At 37.4% G+C, this 20,000-nt stretch overlaps 1 protein-coding gene and 1 non-coding gene across 2 annotated transcripts in view; one reads left to right on the top strand and one right to left on the bottom strand.

Annotated features, from left to right (window-relative positions):
* The window catches only part of LOC136841973 (uncharacterized), a 61,585-nt gene that overhangs the window by 8,301 nt on the left and 33,284 nt on the right, over window positions 1-20,000 (top strand). The gene's annotated exons all lie outside the window — the stretch shown is intronic.
* TRNAQ-CUG (transfer RNA glutamine (anticodon CUG)) lies at window positions 16,015-16,086 on the bottom strand. Its single transcript has one exon. It is a non-coding gene; the product is annotated as a tRNA-Gln (tRNA).

Here is a 20,000-nt window from a genome sequence, read left to right on the forward strand (position 1 = left end):
AACTGAGTTCACTGGGCAATCGCAGAAACAGAACAGAATATAAAATTTAGGCCAAAGGCCAAGCGCTAGGGCCTGTGAGGTTATTCAGCGGTGAAACGGAAATTAACAATACAAAGGCTTGAAAGGTGTAACAGGAGGAAAACCTCGCAGTTGCAATATGAAACAATTGTTAGGAGAGTGTGGAGAGTAAGATGGAAGAAAGAGAATATGAACGGAGGTAGAGGAAAAGGAATGAGAGGGGTTGCAGCTAGGGGCCGAAAGGACGCTGCAAAGAACCTTAAGTAGGCCTAATGCCTACAGTCACCGTGTGTGGTGCACTGACGGCACTAACCCCCTACGTTAAGTTAAAAGTTAAGTATAACTTAGTTTAACCAGACCACTTAGCTGGTTAACAGCTCTCCTAGGGCTGGCCCGAAGGATTAGATTTATTTTACGTGGCTAAGAACCAATTGGTTACCTAGCAACGGGGCCTACAGCTTATTGTGGAATCCGAACTACATTATGACGAGAAATGAATTTCTACCACCAGAAATAAATTTCTCTAATTCTTCATTGGCCTCTCGGAGAGTCGAACGCTGGGCCAACAGCGTGCTGGCCGAAAGCTCTACCTACCCCTCCAGTGAAGGACTGTTCTAACCCCCTACGGAAATGAAGACTTTAAATAGGTAAAAACAAAATAAAAAAAAAAAACACTAAAACGCACAAAGGGTATACGCACGCGCCCAGATTATCGTCTGCCTTGACTATTCATTCAGAGTATCATTAAAAATGGCCATCGGAATTTCGATTAAGAAAGAAAAACTTGTGTACCACCGTTTTACGACACGGGTAACTAATAATAGAAAGGGCTGAATTCCATCGAGTAACAGAGGTGACAGCAAGAAAGGTCACCGACGCCAGAATAGACACGATGTGCCATCCTGACTTTCCTCCATGCCTTTGGAGGGGAGGGGGCGGGGGAAGGGATGAGGTCCCGACTTTCCACCCCCCCCGACACCGGACACCCTCTGCCTCCTTCCTCATGATTATCCCAAGGGCGACACTGGATCAGGCAAACAAATCCGTGTTTGTCTGGAGGTAGAGTCATCCACCCTTAGTCCATGCCCCCGCCCCCACATCAACTTCTCCCTACCCCTCTCCCCCTATGCTTACTCTTCCCCTACCCCCTAAAATATACTGTTGTTACCTGATGAGTGACCAGCGTGTTGTGACTCATAAGTGGGTCCTGGGTTCTGCAAGCAAGAAACTCACACCCTCTCTCTCTCTCTCTCTCTCTCTAAATAAAATATCTAGATGTACTTCTCTGGGTCGACTTACGCCCGCGCATTTTTCACTCCCGTGCGAGATTACCTGTTTATACTCTATTGCATTTCTTTCACGTTTTATTTTCATTACTGAATTTTACTGAAACATTTCCTTCCTTGTATTTATTTACTTATTTACTCTCGTGCCTCCTCCCGACCACCCCAATCGTAATCCACCCCCGCCCCCAACCCTTATGGCGCCAGTGAGTGTACCCTCATCGTAGCCACCTGCCTGACGTTTCCTGACGGATGTGCGTCTGTGGGCGGACGGGCCACTCGGAATCGTGCAGGAATCGCGGAGGTGGTCCGCGGCGTCTACAAAAAATTAACCTGTCCTCCCTTGATACCTATCTGCCCTTTCATATACCCATTAGCCCCACTGGTAATGGCAGCATATGTGGTCATATCAGCTTTCATTATCACGAAGCTATCCTTGGAGATGCCAATTACGGATTAACCGAAGCAACAACTCCTCAGCTCCAAAGTCCGTAAGAAAAAAAAAACACACACACACACACGGTCGGACGTAGACACACACATACCACGAGACACTGAGTCACAGACGCTGAAGACACGCACCCGTCCTTAAAAAAAAAAAAAATAAAATCTAATCCGCAGTATTAGATTCGATGCCTACTTTCGGCCATTGATTCATATGCAAATCCCCGGGAAAGTGTGTATATCACGCGGCCTCTTTTCTTCAGAAAAAATAGCTGATGCCTCATCATGTGGTCAATAGACATTCACGGAGCTTCTGTGGCAGGTGCCTTATAATTGGAACTCGTAACAGCGACAGATCTGAGAAGCTCATATCTCTCTCTCTCTCTCTCTCTCTCTCTCTCTCTCTCTCTCTCTCTCTCTCTTTTGTACATTTTCTTACCGGAAATCATGTGATCGTCTCAGTTTTTTCTTAGATCTGTTGTTTTCTTGAAAAGCCTCTCTATGCCCCACATTGAAGATACTCTTTTCTTTCTTCCGTTGGGTTTCTTCCGACGGTTGTGGCTGTATATTTTCGCGTCCTTATGAGCTTCCGAATGCCCACTGGCACTACAGCTCATGCTATCAATGCATGGGTCTAATGCTGAAGGCACTATCCACCAAAAGGAGTGAGGTACATTAATACTCAGACAGTGATTTTTACTGTCCGAGTGGGAAGTAATCATAAGCGCATAACGAATATAGTATTTCAATAAAATAAAAATTAAATTCTTTCCAAATGTCTAAACGCCAAAATTGTTCTGCTGAATGCACTTCTACCACGAAGACTAATGGCCGACCGATATTATTCAGAACGATATCATTCCTTCAAGTAACAGTGTATATCTACAGTAGTAAGAGACCACCCTATTCTGACAACAACAATAATAATAACCACAACAACATTTTTCTCATCGACAGTATGATATTTTCATTCACGATGTTCAAGGATTAAGAGAGCGTGCTGACATACGCCCAGTTTGGTAGAGCAACTGATTTTTCTTTCTCTCCTTGCTACAGGTTCTCTCTCTCTCTCTCTCTCTCTCTCTCTCTCTCTCTCTCTCTCTCTCCGGCGATAAGCAGCGTCAAGTTCAGGAGAATTTCCTGTGCTCATCTCGATGGGAAAATCCGAATTCCGGTCGCATGCGATGTGTACTTTCGCTCTACTGGGAAAACACAATGTTTAACTCCACCGTATCTCTCGAGATTAAGGGGCAGGGTGCGTGGGACGTCCTCTCTCTCTCTCTCTCTCTCTCTCTCTCTCTCTCTCTCTCTCTCTCTCTCTCTCTCTCTCTCTCTCTTTTGTGCTTGTCTATATGCAAACTCACCTCCTCGTTGTTTGATTTATGCATATAGGCGGTCACCTTTTGCGTTACGTTCTGAACCTGCGCGCCAAATTGCGAGATATCATTCAGAGAGCTTTTGATCGATGGTCATGTTTATAAGTATAGAATTGATAAGGTCGTGTTTGCGAATCCTCTCATGCATGTGACTGTCACTGGTAAAAAATAAAAGGTGAAAAATATTTAGCATATCTCTCTCTCTCTCTCTATAAATATATATAATATATATATTATATATATATGAATATATATATGTATATATTTCTATATATTATATATGTAAATATATATATGGCTATAAAATATCTTCTGTTAAAACAGAATTCCATCTAATAAAAGGAGCCATAAAAACACCAAGGGTAGATATAGTGCTGTATTTCGAAGATAACTGTCCTCCTCAACTGACAAGTGAGGAAGACAGTTGTCTTCAAAATATTCGCTATAATTTCTACCCTTTTGATGTTTTTATGGAATCATTTTATTATTATTACTATTATTATTATTATTATTATTATTATTATTATTATTATTATTATTATTATTATTATATTACATGCACCTCATTTCTAGGAACGGATAATTTTTTTACTTTCATTGAAAGAAGAATGTTCCTATTATTATTATTATTATTATTACTTTGTTGAAAAGAATGGCATACTGTATGCCGCTGAGCTTATATTTTGCCTTTTCAACCTGGCGTATAAATTTCTTCGTTTCACCGGGTAAATTACAAAGCAGTTGTTCGAAGTTCATTTATTATCCGGCGCTTCGGTAGCCGCTCTACCACTGTCCTGTATGTACACGCCTGGTGACATTCAAATCCTTTTTAATGGTAGAACGACTACCGAAGCGCCTGATAATAAATGAACTTCGGACAGCTGCTTTATATTTTACTGCTTTATAATTTACCTGCTGAAACGAAGAAATTTATACGCCAAGATGAAAAGACAAAATATAAGCTCAACGGCATACAGAATGCCCTTCTTTTCAACGAAGTTTCCCTCAGATAATATTATTATTATTATTATTATTATTATTATTATTATTATTATTATTATTATTATTATAAACGGGGATAATCTACGACTCAGCAATTGAAGTATGAACGTGGCAGTGATCGTTGTCTCGTTATTTCTCTGGAACCACCCCATAGTGGAAGTAAAGATTTATTATGGTAAATTATTATTATTATTACCTCAGCTATATATTCACAAAGGACAACCTAAAAGAGAACTAACTTGCAAAGCCCTAATGAGCACATATAACAAATAAAGTAGCTAACACACTAAGCAAACAAAAATAACAATGGGATTTGAGCACCCCCAAGTCCTTTTATGGTTACCCTGCCGTAGAGACCGGAAGCGCTCGCGACAGAAAAGATCCCGTACGTGGCGACAACCAAGTATATCAAATCATAACGATTTAGCATCAATAAAAGTTAGTACAAGTTGAGGAATTCGACTGAGTCCGATGTTTTACGCGAACACCCAAAGGTCAAAGTAGCATTAGAGCTCATAAGCCAATTAAAAGTGATTAGCATCTAGAATGCTCAGTGGCATGAAAATGAAATATCGCCACCATACTCTCGATCTTCGACAAAACTCTTCAAATGCTGTAGTGCCCGCAACCCTTCGCTCAGAGCAGCTTTTAGGTTAATCAACATACACCAATTAACATTTATTCGAGAAGGCCTCTCCGGGTACCATATTGTGTATGTGCGGAGGGAGGGAGGCGCCCAAAGAGCAATAAAAAAAAAATCAAAATGCAGTTACAAGAGATACGCTTTCCGGATTTCAAGACTATTACTGATGCGATGAAGCCGTACATGTAACTTATATTCAAGTTACCAAAGGTTATCTTTATTTTATTTCATGGAATAAATTTATGCAATAAGTTTCGTACGCTGTCCAAGAGAGCTGAAAAAATGAAATTAAACGCTACTTCTACAGTTTTGATATGAACTCGTTTTGGACTCAATAGAGAACCACACACACACACACACACACACACACACATATATATATATATATATATATATATATATATATATATATATATATATATATATATATATATATATATATATATATATATATATATATATATATATATATATATATATATATATATATATATATATATATATATATATATATATATATATATATATATCTATATATATATATATATATATATATATATACATATATATATATATATATATATATATATATAAATATATATATATATACATATATATATATATATATATATATATATATATATATATATATATATATATATATATATATATAATATATATATATATATATATATATATATATATAATATACGAGATATACAAACACATATACAGGTACCAACCAACGCAGTGGAAGAACACAAGAACAAAATAACAAGCGAACAAATTAATCAAAACGAAAACAAAGCAAGACAACAACAACGCACGAGAGAATAATTCCGACATCGCAATGTACAAACAAAACTCCACAAGGGCATAAATGAAGCTGGCCTGGGGCGCAGACCCCGACCTCTCGATTCTCATAATACCGCCCGCGAAGCGATACGCCGGGAGAATCCGGACTCCATTAACCTCCGTTAAACCGCTCTGGGTAAACAAAACCGGTGAACCTCAGCAGCGTAAATGTTAACAAACATCTCTCTCCATATATCTCGCCACAGAAATGACGGTGTGTATCTCATATGAGGGAGGCGTTTTTAAATGATGCTGAGCTGGTTTGTGCCTTATGATCTCTCCCGCTGCTGCTGCAGCGCCTGCAAGGCCGCCGAAACTGTATCTCGTATGATAATATCATTTTCGAATGTGGCTCGCAGGGGTTGGTCGTCGCAACTTGCCAGAAGGTACAGTGATATGTTCGACCGTAGCTTAACCAGCTTGTGTCTACATAAGCTACAAATATGGCTTAGCTGGCTTGTCACTTAACCTTCTGGAAATCTACTAAGACTCCATTAAATAGTTTCAAACGTAGGTTGAGTAGGCTGGTGCGTTGTAAATATGCAAGGCCAAAGAATACCTTATTTCATAAGATTTTGTCCAAAGTACCTTGGCTGGTTTGTATCTTGCCAACTAGCAAAGACGCTGGTGTAATATTTCAAAAGTGGCTTTGCTAGCTTTTGTCACACATATATGCAACTTCACACGTACATTTCGCGTGAATCTCATCCTATCATAGGGGAAAACCACAAAAACCACCCAAAATTGTATTTCATATCTTACTGACACGTCATCATTATTTTCAACTAGTGCTATTTGATAGTGTTATAATTGGGCTAATTTAACGATATAAATTTCCCAGTGCAAAGAAACCGTACAAAAGTCATCAAGCGTCCCTCCAATTAAACATTTAACTGTAATGACAACTATCCAATACTGAAAATAGGCAAGACAGACACCTGATTCAAAGCAGAGAGAGAGAGAGAGAGAGAGAGAGAGAGAGAGAGAGAGAGAGAGAGAGAGAGAGAGAGAATTTCCATTTATTCTGATCTGGCTTTGTAGGTAGGTGAACAGACTGCTGGATTCCAAAATCCGATAAAGAATTCCGAAGCTTAGACGTGTCATTATCTACGATCCATACTGTACACCTACTCAAAATAAAGTAAAAATAAACCAATTTTTAGATCATTAAACAATTTCCCCCCAAAACCAGAATATCATCAAACAAGAGACCCACCACCACCTTCAATCATCTGTTAGAGGGCAAAGGCAATTCCAGGCTTCTATCTCTGTACCTTCCAAAGGCCCTCAGGCATGACAAATTGCCCACGGCAAGCACAAAAAAAAAAAAATATTGCCAGTTTGAATTCCTGGGCTGTCGAAGACCGTACCATGTTTTGGAAGAATAGTAAATGCCGTTGCCATATCCTCAAGGCATTTCCATTTTGCAATGTCTGGGTCAGATGTCCATTTTCCGAAAGCAAATTCCTGATTGGAATTCTTGCGAGGTTACCCATTTACCTTTGGGAGCGAGAACTTGTGGGGAGGGGGAGAAAAGGAGGGGGGGGTTTAGGGCTTACCCTCATAAATCGGCACAAACCCCGTGTAAAAGAAGAGTATCATACAGTTTCCGAAACAAAATACAAGATTGGAGTTCTCAGGAAATTACCCTTCCTCTGTAGTAGTACGAAGGGGACGGGGTGTCACCACTTACATCAGGCAAGCTCAGATATATTTTGTTAGATTCAGCAACGGCTCTTGTTCTTAAGAGCAGAACGTAACTCGATTATGAGAAGGCCTAATGTACTCTTATTGTTAATACCTTGCAAAAATCCGAAATTTGTAACAGACCATAATTGTCTAATATTGCTACGGAGCGCAGGAGCCTGTGATTAGAAAGGGATATGAATAGACAGCAAGAATATCGAAATGTCTAAGAAAAATTCATTTGGCTGGGGATTCGATTCTTCAAGTTATCTGTAAAAAAATAAAAAAAAGGTAAGGGATACGAGCAATTATACGCGACAAAGAAGTACTACAAATAATACTACCAAATGATTGATGAGGGTAATTATATGAAGATTACTTTTACTAATAATTCTACTTTTACCACAGGAGCTATACTTCGTCCTTTATCGTAATTAGATAAACAAAGCAGCCATCGTGAAACCCCAACATAAGACTTGCCGATTTTTCTCATTCACTCTGGTCCTGATGTTTGTGCACGTTTTCATTAATTTGCCATTTATTTATAATATAAAAAATCAACTACAGTTTATTATTAGTCTTTTCAATTACCTTTTTTTTTTTTTTTTTTTTTTGGAATTACTACCTCTTTTTGTTGGAAAATTGCCTTGGAAATTATTGGTATTTCCAATTTCCTTCATTTCCGTGCTTGCTGATAATGGAGATACAGATATAAATTAATGCTATTGCCATCATTCGCGTATTATATTATCATTATCACCACAATTAACACTACTCATTGTGAAACCGTTAACATTATCATTATCCTCATCACTGTCATCATACCGAACACCTTCAGTTTTATAGAAAAAAAAACTCGCACGCTTTTCAAACTCGAGGCAACGATTTTTTCAACAAAAACTTTGAAAAAGCTTAATATTTCGTGTGATGGCGAAACAAACATAACGTTTTTTAGGCAGAACTGTTTATCTGCCGAGATTACGGTTTCCGGTGTGAGAAGACAAAATTTCAACATTTACAATTTGGGTTTTCCTAAAGGTTTCAAGTGTCGGGTACTACGACTATCGAGCTACGCATTAGCTTAGTTTCGTTGACACGGCGTCTTGTGACAACAGTGGGGCTTACTGGTGTTATAAACACTATATCAAGTATGATTATTATTGCTGCTGTTAACAGTTTAACAAATCTGATGCTATTATTACTGCTGCTGTTGTTAGAGTTAAAAATTTGAATTTTTATTATCCTTTTGATAAATCTGTTATTAATATAATCACTTTCATCGTTAATATTGTCGTTTCGATTGGATATAAAAATCTGGAATTATCATTATTATATTGCTTTTATATGACAAAGATTTTTTCTTGAAAAAGTCCACGAAATTATATTAATTTATTACTACTATTATTATTACCATTATAAATTTGAACTATTATTTTATCTATTGTTTCCCATGTTTACTTAGCACAAGTTTTATTATCACGATTACTAATGCTCTGATAAATTTCTGGTCCAGAAATGGGCTTTCCATTTTTAAAGATTTTCAAAACCATATAAAAAAAATGGTCTTACTATGCCATTTTCGGTGTCCTCAAGATCAACATTATTACTATTATTATTATTAGCAGTACCAGCATATCTTGATTTGTTGTTTTTTAACTTTAAGTTCAATACATTTTATATTTAATTTTTTTCCGGTTTAAAATTTGATTAACAAAATCAATGTAAGATGTAAGGCAAGGCCACAACATCGATCTCTGTTGAAATATTAATATTTTCGTCTATTTGAAATGCAGAAGTTGATTTCTGTATTTCAATAAATGAAATTTATTATATGTCATGACTATAGATTCTCATAATCTGTATATAAAAACTATAAGATTTTCTTTTTATGTCAGCTCAATAATTTATATGGAAAGTAAATGTGCCAGGATCATACTGAAGATATACTACGAAAGAATAGATAATTATTGAAGCTACGAACATACAAACGACATACCGATGTTTTTTCTTCATTTAAACATAAGAAAATTAGGAGCATGATAAGACTGTTCTATAGCAATCTATGGAAATCATTCAAGCGATTCTTTATTTCAACCTATTGAACGAAAATTCCATTATGACCTGACTGTGCGTGTTTTCTTTTTTTTCATTTCAAAATATGAATATTACTGTACGACGCAAGGCATCCCCCACACAATTCAAAACACAAAAGCCATTCCCCTCGCTCGTTGGCTTACCCATACACCACGTAATCTCCAATTTCAACGGGAATTCCTAGAATGGCTTCCTCCCGGTCGCCTATTTATCTCGCTATTTGTCGAAATTCCCATTCTTACAACAGTTGGCATAAGGGCAGATTACAACGGGGTCTAACAGCCGCTAAATAAACACAAATACCTAAAAGGGTAAGTATCCTTTCTCTTTCTCTCTCTCTCTCTCTCTCTCTCATCGTCCTTGCCTCCTCAACCAGAGCTGGGCAGAGGTGTGGGCGCGTTTCAATGAAAAACGGATCCAGTATGCCTCTGCTGACTAAGAAACAAATTACATAAAAGATTTTTGGTTGACTGATGAGGGCTGTAGTGGGGGGGGAGGGGGAGATATGAGACATGAGCATTCATTGTGTCAAATGTATGCTACCAAAACATGAGGGCCTTGACGAATTGTGAAGCCATTCATAGAACAGCCCTCTCTCTCTCTCTCTCCCTCCCACCCCCCCTTTCTCTCTCTCTCCCTCCCTAGGCTAGGCGAAGAGAGGAACATTACCGACGAGTTTCCATTAAATAAGAAGAAATCCAGAATATCTCTGCCACAGCTGGGGGCGGGGAGAGAGAGAGAGAGAGAGAGAGAGAGAGAGAGAGAGAGAGAGAGAGAGAGAGAGAGAGAGAGAGAGAGACCTATCAGAACATTTACCATTATATCAAAAAGAAAGACGGAAGGACCTCAAAGAAGCAACCCTCACCCCAACGGAGTGAAACCTTCAATCAGGTATCTGTTTCTCTCGCTTCACCAAGATAATTATTTTGCAATATTACCCACTTGTCTCTGTACTAAACATTCTGAATGTTATAATAAAAGTAACTATAATAAAAAACACTAAAAACAGCAAAAACATCAACCAAACGTAACAACAGTACATCTACTGGATATTGCATAACTCATGTACCTCAATGTCGCGTACAATACTGAACAAAACTTGCTCCGATTCCGTAAATATGATCCTAAGGAATGAGTAAGTGCCATGGTCGTGGTACCTGCGAAGAGAGTAAAGAATTCATATCTACAAGGAAAATTATTTATAAGGATTTGAGAACCGAGTTTAGGGAATCCGTTAGCGTCACTTAACAGCCCCCGGCCTGGTAGGTGCGTTACGTAACGTAAACAGCTCTCGGCTTCCCAGGTGGAAATTAATTTTCCCCTTTGTCAAAACATTTCCGAGAATTTCAGAGCGGAACATTTTTCCTTAGATTCAATACAATCATACTTCAATTTATCTTAAAAAAAAAAAAAAAAAAAAAATAGGGACCACTAACACAATTCACGTTTACGACGAATACCTTAACATTTACGAGCGTTTGCTATATGGAAAATAAACGTAATTTTAATTTCACTGTGTAGATATGTTGTTGTACTCGACGTAACAAGTTACAGTTTTTTCACAGGTGCAAGTTCCTTTTTTAAGCCCGAAAACAGCAATGCTTTGATGAACGTCCTTCGTACAGCTATAATATAGCGAATCTCGATCATCAATCAACTTTAACTTTAACCCTGTTACGTCCATTACATACATATACATATACATAAACACACACACACACACACACACACACACACACACACACACACACACACATATATATATATATATATATATATATATATATATAAATATATATATATTATTATATACTGTATATATATATATGTATATATATATTAGCCTAAATAAGCGTGCTTTCGTGTGGGATTATAGAAACAACCAATAGCTACTTCAAAGGTTTATGTGCATCAGTGTTTGACGGGTGCTAGATTAAGATTCCTTTTTAAATGCAGCGGCCGACGGCATGGACGACCTTTATAACAAAAGGGTGATGAAACAAAAAGAGTGGGTTTTACCCGGCGAGAGGATAGCAGCCTAGCAGGAAATTACGGAAAACAGAGAGGCTATAGGTGGGCTAAACATCGGAATAAGCGAGACACGTCATTTGCAAAGTGGAAGATTACAATATTCCCGAAGAATGGAAGCAGGAAGAGAATTCCTAGGCACGGCAGAACTGGTTAAGTAAGACTTTACTAAGTCAGATACCCTAAGAATTGAATTGCAATATTCAGGGAAAACAGAGGTAGGCCGAGATTTGCTAAGCATGGAAGCACTGGGAAAGTAAGAGTTAAAGTAATCATACAACCTGAGGTTTGTTGGAGTTCGTCATTAAGCTTCTGTTCTGTTTCGTTCGTCTTAAAGCAAGATGGAAACGCCGTAATGCAAATCATGCTGCAAGCAGCGATAATTTATAGACTCAATAGGCCTTTTCAACTGTGATAGGAATTAACAATATAACCTCTATCGGAGTTATTCCCCACCGTAATAGATGAAGCATGAACAGGCCTGTATAACAGAAAAATCCAATATACAAGAGCACTCAGTAACCGCTAATCTCTGCAGATTGGTTCCAAAATCTTATTATTTATTGACAGTCATAGCGTAATCCTGCTAACATATAAAATTAAAATAACCCAGAATCCTCTTCGGTTGTAATGCTGTACATTGGCATTATTCTTATTTGTTATGGAAATATATTAAATGTCCCGCAACGAAGACCCAGATGAGAAGAATGTTAATTATCATCTACGACCCCGTTTAGCGTAACGCCAGTTGCAAAACATCGGTCAGCCTACCCTCACAGCAAATCAAACGAACTTACCAATTCCACCACACATATGATCACTTCTTAATTTATTAGGAAAAGTTTCCTTTCTAATTACTTCGTTATCTGACCAACGCCAATCAATCCATTTTACTGCTCCGCCGACGATTAGCAAATCTTTACGACTTCAGACAGATGGACACAACGTAAAAAGGAACTCTGAAATCACAAAATATTACTAAACGAATGAAAATTAAGAGGTTTTCTTCCGTGACTAATTCGTATTTAATGCAAATGACCTACCTACCTACCAGCCTACTTACATACATACATACATTCATTCGCTTAATAATATGTAGCGATTTCAGATTTCCTTTTTACACTGTGTCCATCTCCCTGCAGTCGTAAAGATTTGCTAATCGTAGGCGAAGCAGTAAAATGGATTGATTGGTGTTGGTCAGATAACGAAGTTAATTAGAAACGAAACATTTCCTAATAATTTAAGAAGTGATCATATGTGTGGTGGAATGGTGAGTTCGTTAGGGCGCGTGGTTTTGCGGTGTCCGCTCGTTATTGTCATCATTAAAATGCCATTACTATAACTTTTTATTCTTCTTAAGTTTCTGTAGGCTTTGATCTTACTTAGCAGCGATAACTTCAAAAACAGATCCTGTAATTTTTATATATATATATGTGTTACATATACGCACATATACATACACACACATATATATATATATGAATATATGTACATATGTATAAAAAATTTCCAAGATCTACTTTTGAAGTTATCGTTGCCATGTAAGATCAAAGCCTACAGAAATTTAAGAAGAATAAGAAGCTATAATAGAGGAGTTTTAATGATAACAATAATTAACAGACACCGTAAAACAACACCAAAAAAGTAATCATTACCGGAATAATAGGGTCTAGGGTGTGAATTACTTTCTTTATAAGCATAATTTTATTGTAATTACAGCCTAATTTTCATATAAATGCAAATGTATTTACAAGAGAGCTTGAGTTATTTTTTTTTTTGCAGAGATATCTCACTTGAAATTATGCCTTGGTTATTGTTAATATTAATTGTAACCGGAAAAATCAAATACTCTCGATCAAGTTTATTACAAATACTAGTCACAAACACTTCAATAAACAAACAAAAAAGAATTTCAACGGCTTCCACAAAATAAGTTAAAAAGGGAGAAAAACTTATTTTTTTTGCGCGCGTGCGAGAGAGAATTCTATACAATTAACATCACCCTCCCTTTACTAAATGAAATATGTTAATATTCTTTTTTAAAAAGTAAGAGATGTTGTTCTGAATCAGAGAGAGAGAGAGAGAGAGAGAGAGAGACAGAGAGAGAGAGAGAGAGAGAGAGAGAGAATCCTCAATTTACTTAATAATATATTAATATTCTTTATGAAAAGAGATGTTTTTCAGAGAGAGAGAGAGAGAGAGAGAGAGAGAGAGAGAGAGAGAGAGAGAGAGAGAGAGAGAGAGAGAATGATCTATTTACTAAATATATTAATATTCCTTATGAAAAGAGATGTTATTCTGAGAGAGAGAGAGAGAGAGAGAGAGAGAGAGAGAGAGAGAGAGAGAGAGAGAATATACATTTCCCTTCGTCCACACTGTTACCAACGCAGAAAGTCCCACCGCACGATAACAGGAAAGAGTTATCAAAACGATTACACTACAGCGTCGTCGGTGTTCTGCCCTCTCTGACGCAAGAGGCTTGCCTGCCCCACGGAGGAAAGGGCGCGGGCTGCGACAGGGTATGTACGCGAGGGGAGTTAGTGCTGAGGGGAATCGGGATACAGGGGAATTTGGTTACGAAGGGAATTGGGGTTCAGGGGGAATTAGTGTCCTTCAGGCGTTAGGGTTTGATGGTAATCAGGGTACAAAGGGAATTACGATCCGATTAGGACACGATGGAAATTACGATGCCAGGTGACTTAGCGCACGAGGGGAATCAAGATGACAGGGAAATTAGGGTACCAGGTGAATTAGGGTACGAGGGGAATCGCGATAACAGGGAAATTACGGTACCAGTTAAATCAGGGTACGAGGGGAATCAAGTTAACAGGGAAATTAAGGCACCAGATAAGTGAAGATACGAAAGGAATTACGATACCATGGAAACTACGGTGCCAAGTGAACTGGTACGAGGGGAATCATGTTAACTGAGGGGATTACGGTAAGTACAAGAGAGGAATCTGTGAGGGAGACGAATTAGGGTATGGAGACAGGGAGCGTGAATACTAAATGATCGTGACTCCTTTGGAACTGTAATGATTAATGTAATTAATTTTCCGAGATTTCCTTTTAATGATTTTCCTAAATACTGCTTACTAATTATGTTAACCGTTTAACATTTAAATGCTGGCGTCACAACCATCATGACCAATGACGCGAGAAGTACGTTAATTGCTATGTTGGTTTACAGAAAACAAATATATTAAGAATATTCCAGACATACTATGTTAGTTATGTCTCATGGCTTGCATACATACATACATACATACATACATACATACATACATACATACATATATATATACATACACATATATATATATATATATATATATATATATATATATATATATATATATATATATATATATATATATATATATATATATATATATATATATATATATATATATATATATATATATATATATATATATATATGACATATAAACATTAAGCTACAAATATCGGGTGATCTAGGGCGTCACTGAACGTCGTTGGTTCTCACTTTCGGCAGTTCGATCCTGTGAGGGGGCGTAACCACTTATCAATTAGAATTCTCCTTCGGTATTATTTCCGAGGTAGAGCGCACTGGATGCTAAACGACATTTGTAGTTTAATGTTTGTGTACATAGAATCTCGGTGATGTGATGAAAATTAATTCATATATATATATATATATATATGTGTGTGTGTGTGTGTGTGTGTGTGTGTGTATGTATTACTGAATCACGAAGATATGGAACGTAATGAATGTATAAATAAACGCAAATGCCACTCCTTCCTTCGTGACATTTGCCTTTATATATAGATCTACACATATACATATACATATATATACATACATGTTTAAATATATATATATATATATATATATATATATATATATATATATATATATATATATATATATATATAATATATATATATATATATATATATATATATATATATATATAAATTACATGATACGATCATATGGTAGGCAGGCTGTGTCTGCTGGTGTGATTGTTGCGATGATCACGTCTTTTCTCAGGAGCCACTCCCTAGTGCAGGAAACGGCTTGAACCGTATGTATCCTCAGGCGCATACGTTTAATGTTTTTCGAACTCTTACATTTTCTTAAGTGGGAAAAGAGATGCAAGAGTTTTGCTGATTTCATTCGTCTTAAGTTTCTTATTCGTTATCCTAGTAAATGTTTTGTCAGTAGTGGGCGCCGGGGCTGGAGGGGGTGGTGGGAGATTCAAAAACAACGAGGACGCAAAAGTCAATAAATGAATTAATAAATAATCCTTGAACTGGACATAGAAAAAATATCACGATAGCAGAAAAACTATTAGAGAAATACATACGTCCTTGGAAACTTGCAAAACCTTGGAGCACCGAATCGGTGTGTTGTCAAAATCTTGTTAGCCTCAGCAACTTGTCCGAGTTTGACCTGTTTGGACTTTTCGACTTACAGTATTTTTCCCCCCATCTCGTATTTTTGGCTCCTCAATTGTCTTTGTGTTGTACACAGCTGGTTCTACGATTTAACAGTTTTTAAAAGAGCTTTCCCCATTGCAACAAAATACGTCGTTACATGAGGTCCCACCGAGACTCGAACTCGGATTGTTGGATTCAGAGTCCAAAGTGCTAACCATTACACCATGGGACCTATATCGTAATAAAGAGGACCAAAATTACTAAACCTACAATTATAAAAATAATGATGGTGATGGAAACACGCATTTAATAATTATAAAACGCTCATAAACTTTTATAATAAAATCGGATTGGTGATAATTATGTTATTTTTGAGTAATCAGTTCATAATGATAGCAGCAGATACAGATTTAGAATGATATTAACCGGACATTGAAGAGAAGGAAGACACAGACGCAATCCTTAATTAAAATATTTGAATCCGGAGTAATAAAGCAGAAGAAACTTCCAAAGCTACACAACAGAAGGCGATGCCATGGAACCATAAATCAACCAATCAACTGGCAACTAAATAAAGGAAACGTATCAAGGACCTGAAACAATCTTTAAAATGAAACAAAATTTAAACGAGTAAAGAATGCGCCGAAGTTTCTTCGGCGCACTCGAGTTTTCTGTACAGAGTATAATGATGTATGAAACTCTCAGCCGCGGCCCATGAAAATTTTAGCTATGGTCCGGTGGTGGCTTGCGTTGCTGGCACCTATAACGGTGCCAAACGCACTATTATGGCCAACTTTAACCTCACATAAAATAAAAACTATTGAGGCTAGATGGCTGCAATTTGGTATGTTTGATGTTTTGGAGGGTGGATGATCAACACCAATTTGCAGCCCTCTAGCCTCAGTAACGTTTAAGAGGGCGGACAGCAAAAAGTGCGGACGGACAGACAAATAGCCATCACAGTAGTTTTCTTTCACAGAATATTAAAATGGAGGAGCACTGAACTTTTCACAAACGCGTGTATGCACTCGCACACACACACAAAATGGCGCATGGGCGCAAAAAATGAAAAGGCTCACTAAAAGTGGAGAATAAAAAACAAATCGAAGTAAACCAGCTTTTTCCAAACCCTTCACCCATCTCTAAAAATTCGATGAAGTATCTCACGGACGAGGAAACTTAAAGAGCTCCGTGGAAAGAAACCGCTACAAAAATCTTACTAAAAAGTGAAAAAAGGAAGGTTGAAGAACCACTCCTGTTTCTCAATTTTTACTTTATCTTTTTTTCACCACCTCTACCCCTTCTTTACCTGTAGAATTTCTTCCCCGCAGGCGCAGATTCTTGCAACGAATAAAGTATGTTTGAGAATAGAGCAGACGTTAGGCTGGGCTATGCACTTCAGCATAAGTCAAACAGTGGACTTTAGGCTGTATAGCAAACATTACGCCATATACTATATGTTAGGTTAAAAAGCTAACAGTAAACTGTACAGCGGAATGATGGCGATACAACAAAAGTTAGGTTATACGCCTAAGAGAGGCCAAATTACAAACGCTACGTCATGTAGGTAACTTTGAGTTGCATTGCGAATTACCTTTAGGCCACAAAGCAAACGTTCGACCATTCACAGAACGTTCGGCTACACACTTAATACTAGTCAATACTAGTATTTATAACCTTACGTTAGGTCATGCAGCGAAAGTTTGACTATTTAATGAACATGTGTTTCTTGCAGCAAACAAATAGTGCCAACATTTCCGCAACTCATGACTCGACATCTCAAAGCCATAGGATTCCACATCGTCTATGTTGGCTAATTTTTAATGTCGTCCTTTGTAGTAAAACAAGTTCTGAAAGTCCTTATCTTCCTCTGTATTCCCTACACCTTAGATCGGTGAACATCAAAATAAGTACTGAAATTCCACACTTTCTTCTGTATTCACTGATTCAAATGATCGGATAGTAATGAAAAAGCTCTTAAACTCTTCATATTGTCTTACTACGTAATTTTTTTCATTTTTGTCGGTGCCTAAATTTAAGCATCAGGATTAAATCCTCTATGTTGACTACGTTTCTTGACTAACGCAGGTGTAGATCGACTGAGGTAGACATCATCACAGTCATTGTTATTACACAAATCATCGATTAATCATCAACTGAAATATTTACTTTATGGGGTATGTGAGATGTGGGGAAATAAGAGACCAATAAAAGCATGGAGAGAGATAAAAGGGTATAAGACGAATCTCTGAGAGAGAGAGAGAGAGAGAGAGAGAGAGAGAGAGAGAGAGAGAGAGAGAGAGAGAGAGAGAGAGAAATAAAATAAGAGTGGTACATGAGAGATAAGTAAAATGTGTGTATATTATGTGCAAGGATGAATGATCCCCGTAAATAAACTACGTGCGAGAGAGCGAAAGTGAGCGGTGTCCTCACCATCTCACGAATTACTTCCGTAAATGAGCTACTTTAAAAGGCACAAAGCTTCTTTCAGAGGCTAAAGAAAGCAACTCATACGTCTCATTTCCTCGTTTTAACTTCTCTTCTAAAGGGAGAAAAAAAGTTGAGCATTAAGCCCTCAAAGAGAAGAACGATATTAGCTTTTATGTTAGAGGGGTTTTCATTACTCGTCTTCTAAACTTTTGAGTACCTTTTCTGTTCATAACGAGAGCGCAACATTAAATTTTGCAATTAGTCTGACTGCCACTAGTGTGTGTGAAATTACCTGTGATTAAAATTTTAAAATGTGGTGAAATTACTTTCAACCTTCACATGAAAATTCATTAATAACTAACTTATAATAAATTCAGTCTTAATTCCAGTCGATGCTATATTGGTTATACTCGTCTTTGTTCGGAACAGCAAACACTTCGGAGCAGTAGCTGAGGTTGATTTGGGGTCACCTGTCAGTCTGGGTCGCTGCCCTATTAAAAATATAACTGTCATTGTTGTACGTGTGTCTTTTACTGCCATGGGCCAGACATAAATAGCAGTGAGCATGCGCAGTATATTACCATTATCGTCTAAAGTGACCATAAAGTTTATTATTTTTATTATTACTGGAGAAACAAATCCACAGTTATGTACTGTATATGTACATATATTTAAGGATGAATCTGTACCGAAAGCTTTTGGGAATCTGTTCGATTCCCCTTTTCAATTGAAATGGGGAATCGAACAGTTTCCCAAAATCTTTCGGTACAGATTTGTCTTTAATACATGTACATACACCTAACTGTGGATTTGTTTCTCCATTTCAAGACTCATGCTACTATGAGTATTTTTAAATACTGCTACTATTATTATTATTATCATTATTATTATTATTATTCACTGACAGCCAAAAAACTGATAATGCCAGTTACTGTTGGAACTGCGTGTTAAATCATATCATCAAAGGAATACATCAAAAGGAAAAACATTAAAAACAAATAATTAAAGGCCTAGGTAAGATATTTTCTGGCTTTACCACTGCCTGTCGGAGAAAAGGTATATATTAAAAAGTCATCCCAAAGCAAAATATATATATCCCAGAGTAGAAATATATACATATGTATATATATACACACTTGCAGGTGGGCTTCAATGGCTGCTACAACACGGCCGAGAACACCTGGTGCCTGAGTCTGACTCGACTTAGGGTTGTCTGGCATCGTGAGAATTCAAGGGGAAGGGGGGGGTGCAAAGGTGAAGGTTCTTTCGTAGAGGCCTTCCTAATTTTGTCATGAATTGGTCACATATATCTTGACAGAGCACAGGTCGTTAAGGTTTAATATTTTCTATCTTTGCCTCCGACTCATACTCTCCTCTCCCAAATGCGACCCACAACAGCCGCGACCATCAGGTACTAAGATGAAAAGTACCACAGTGGATTTAAGGGAATGTGCCAAACAGTTACTTTCCCGCCAGGGAAAGAATCCGTCACCTCTTGCAAGTTGGATGAGGAAGCTACCGTTTAAACCAGAGAGAGAGAGAGAGAGAGAGAGAGAGAGAGAGAGAGAGAGAGAGAGAGAGAGAGAGAGAGAGAGAGTAATAACTGCGGTTTCAATGATTAAGTAGACAAGTCTTCGTATTGAATCCAAATGGTTAAATTGATTTTAAAACCTCTGTACCCTTTATTCATATAAATTCATGTTGCCCACAAATTCA

This window comes from Macrobrachium rosenbergii, chromosome 9 (assembly GCF_040412425.1).
Source record: "Macrobrachium rosenbergii isolate ZJJX-2024 chromosome 9, ASM4041242v1, whole genome shotgun sequence".
NCBI lineage: Eukaryota > Metazoa > Arthropoda > Malacostraca > Decapoda > Palaemonidae > Macrobrachium > Macrobrachium rosenbergii.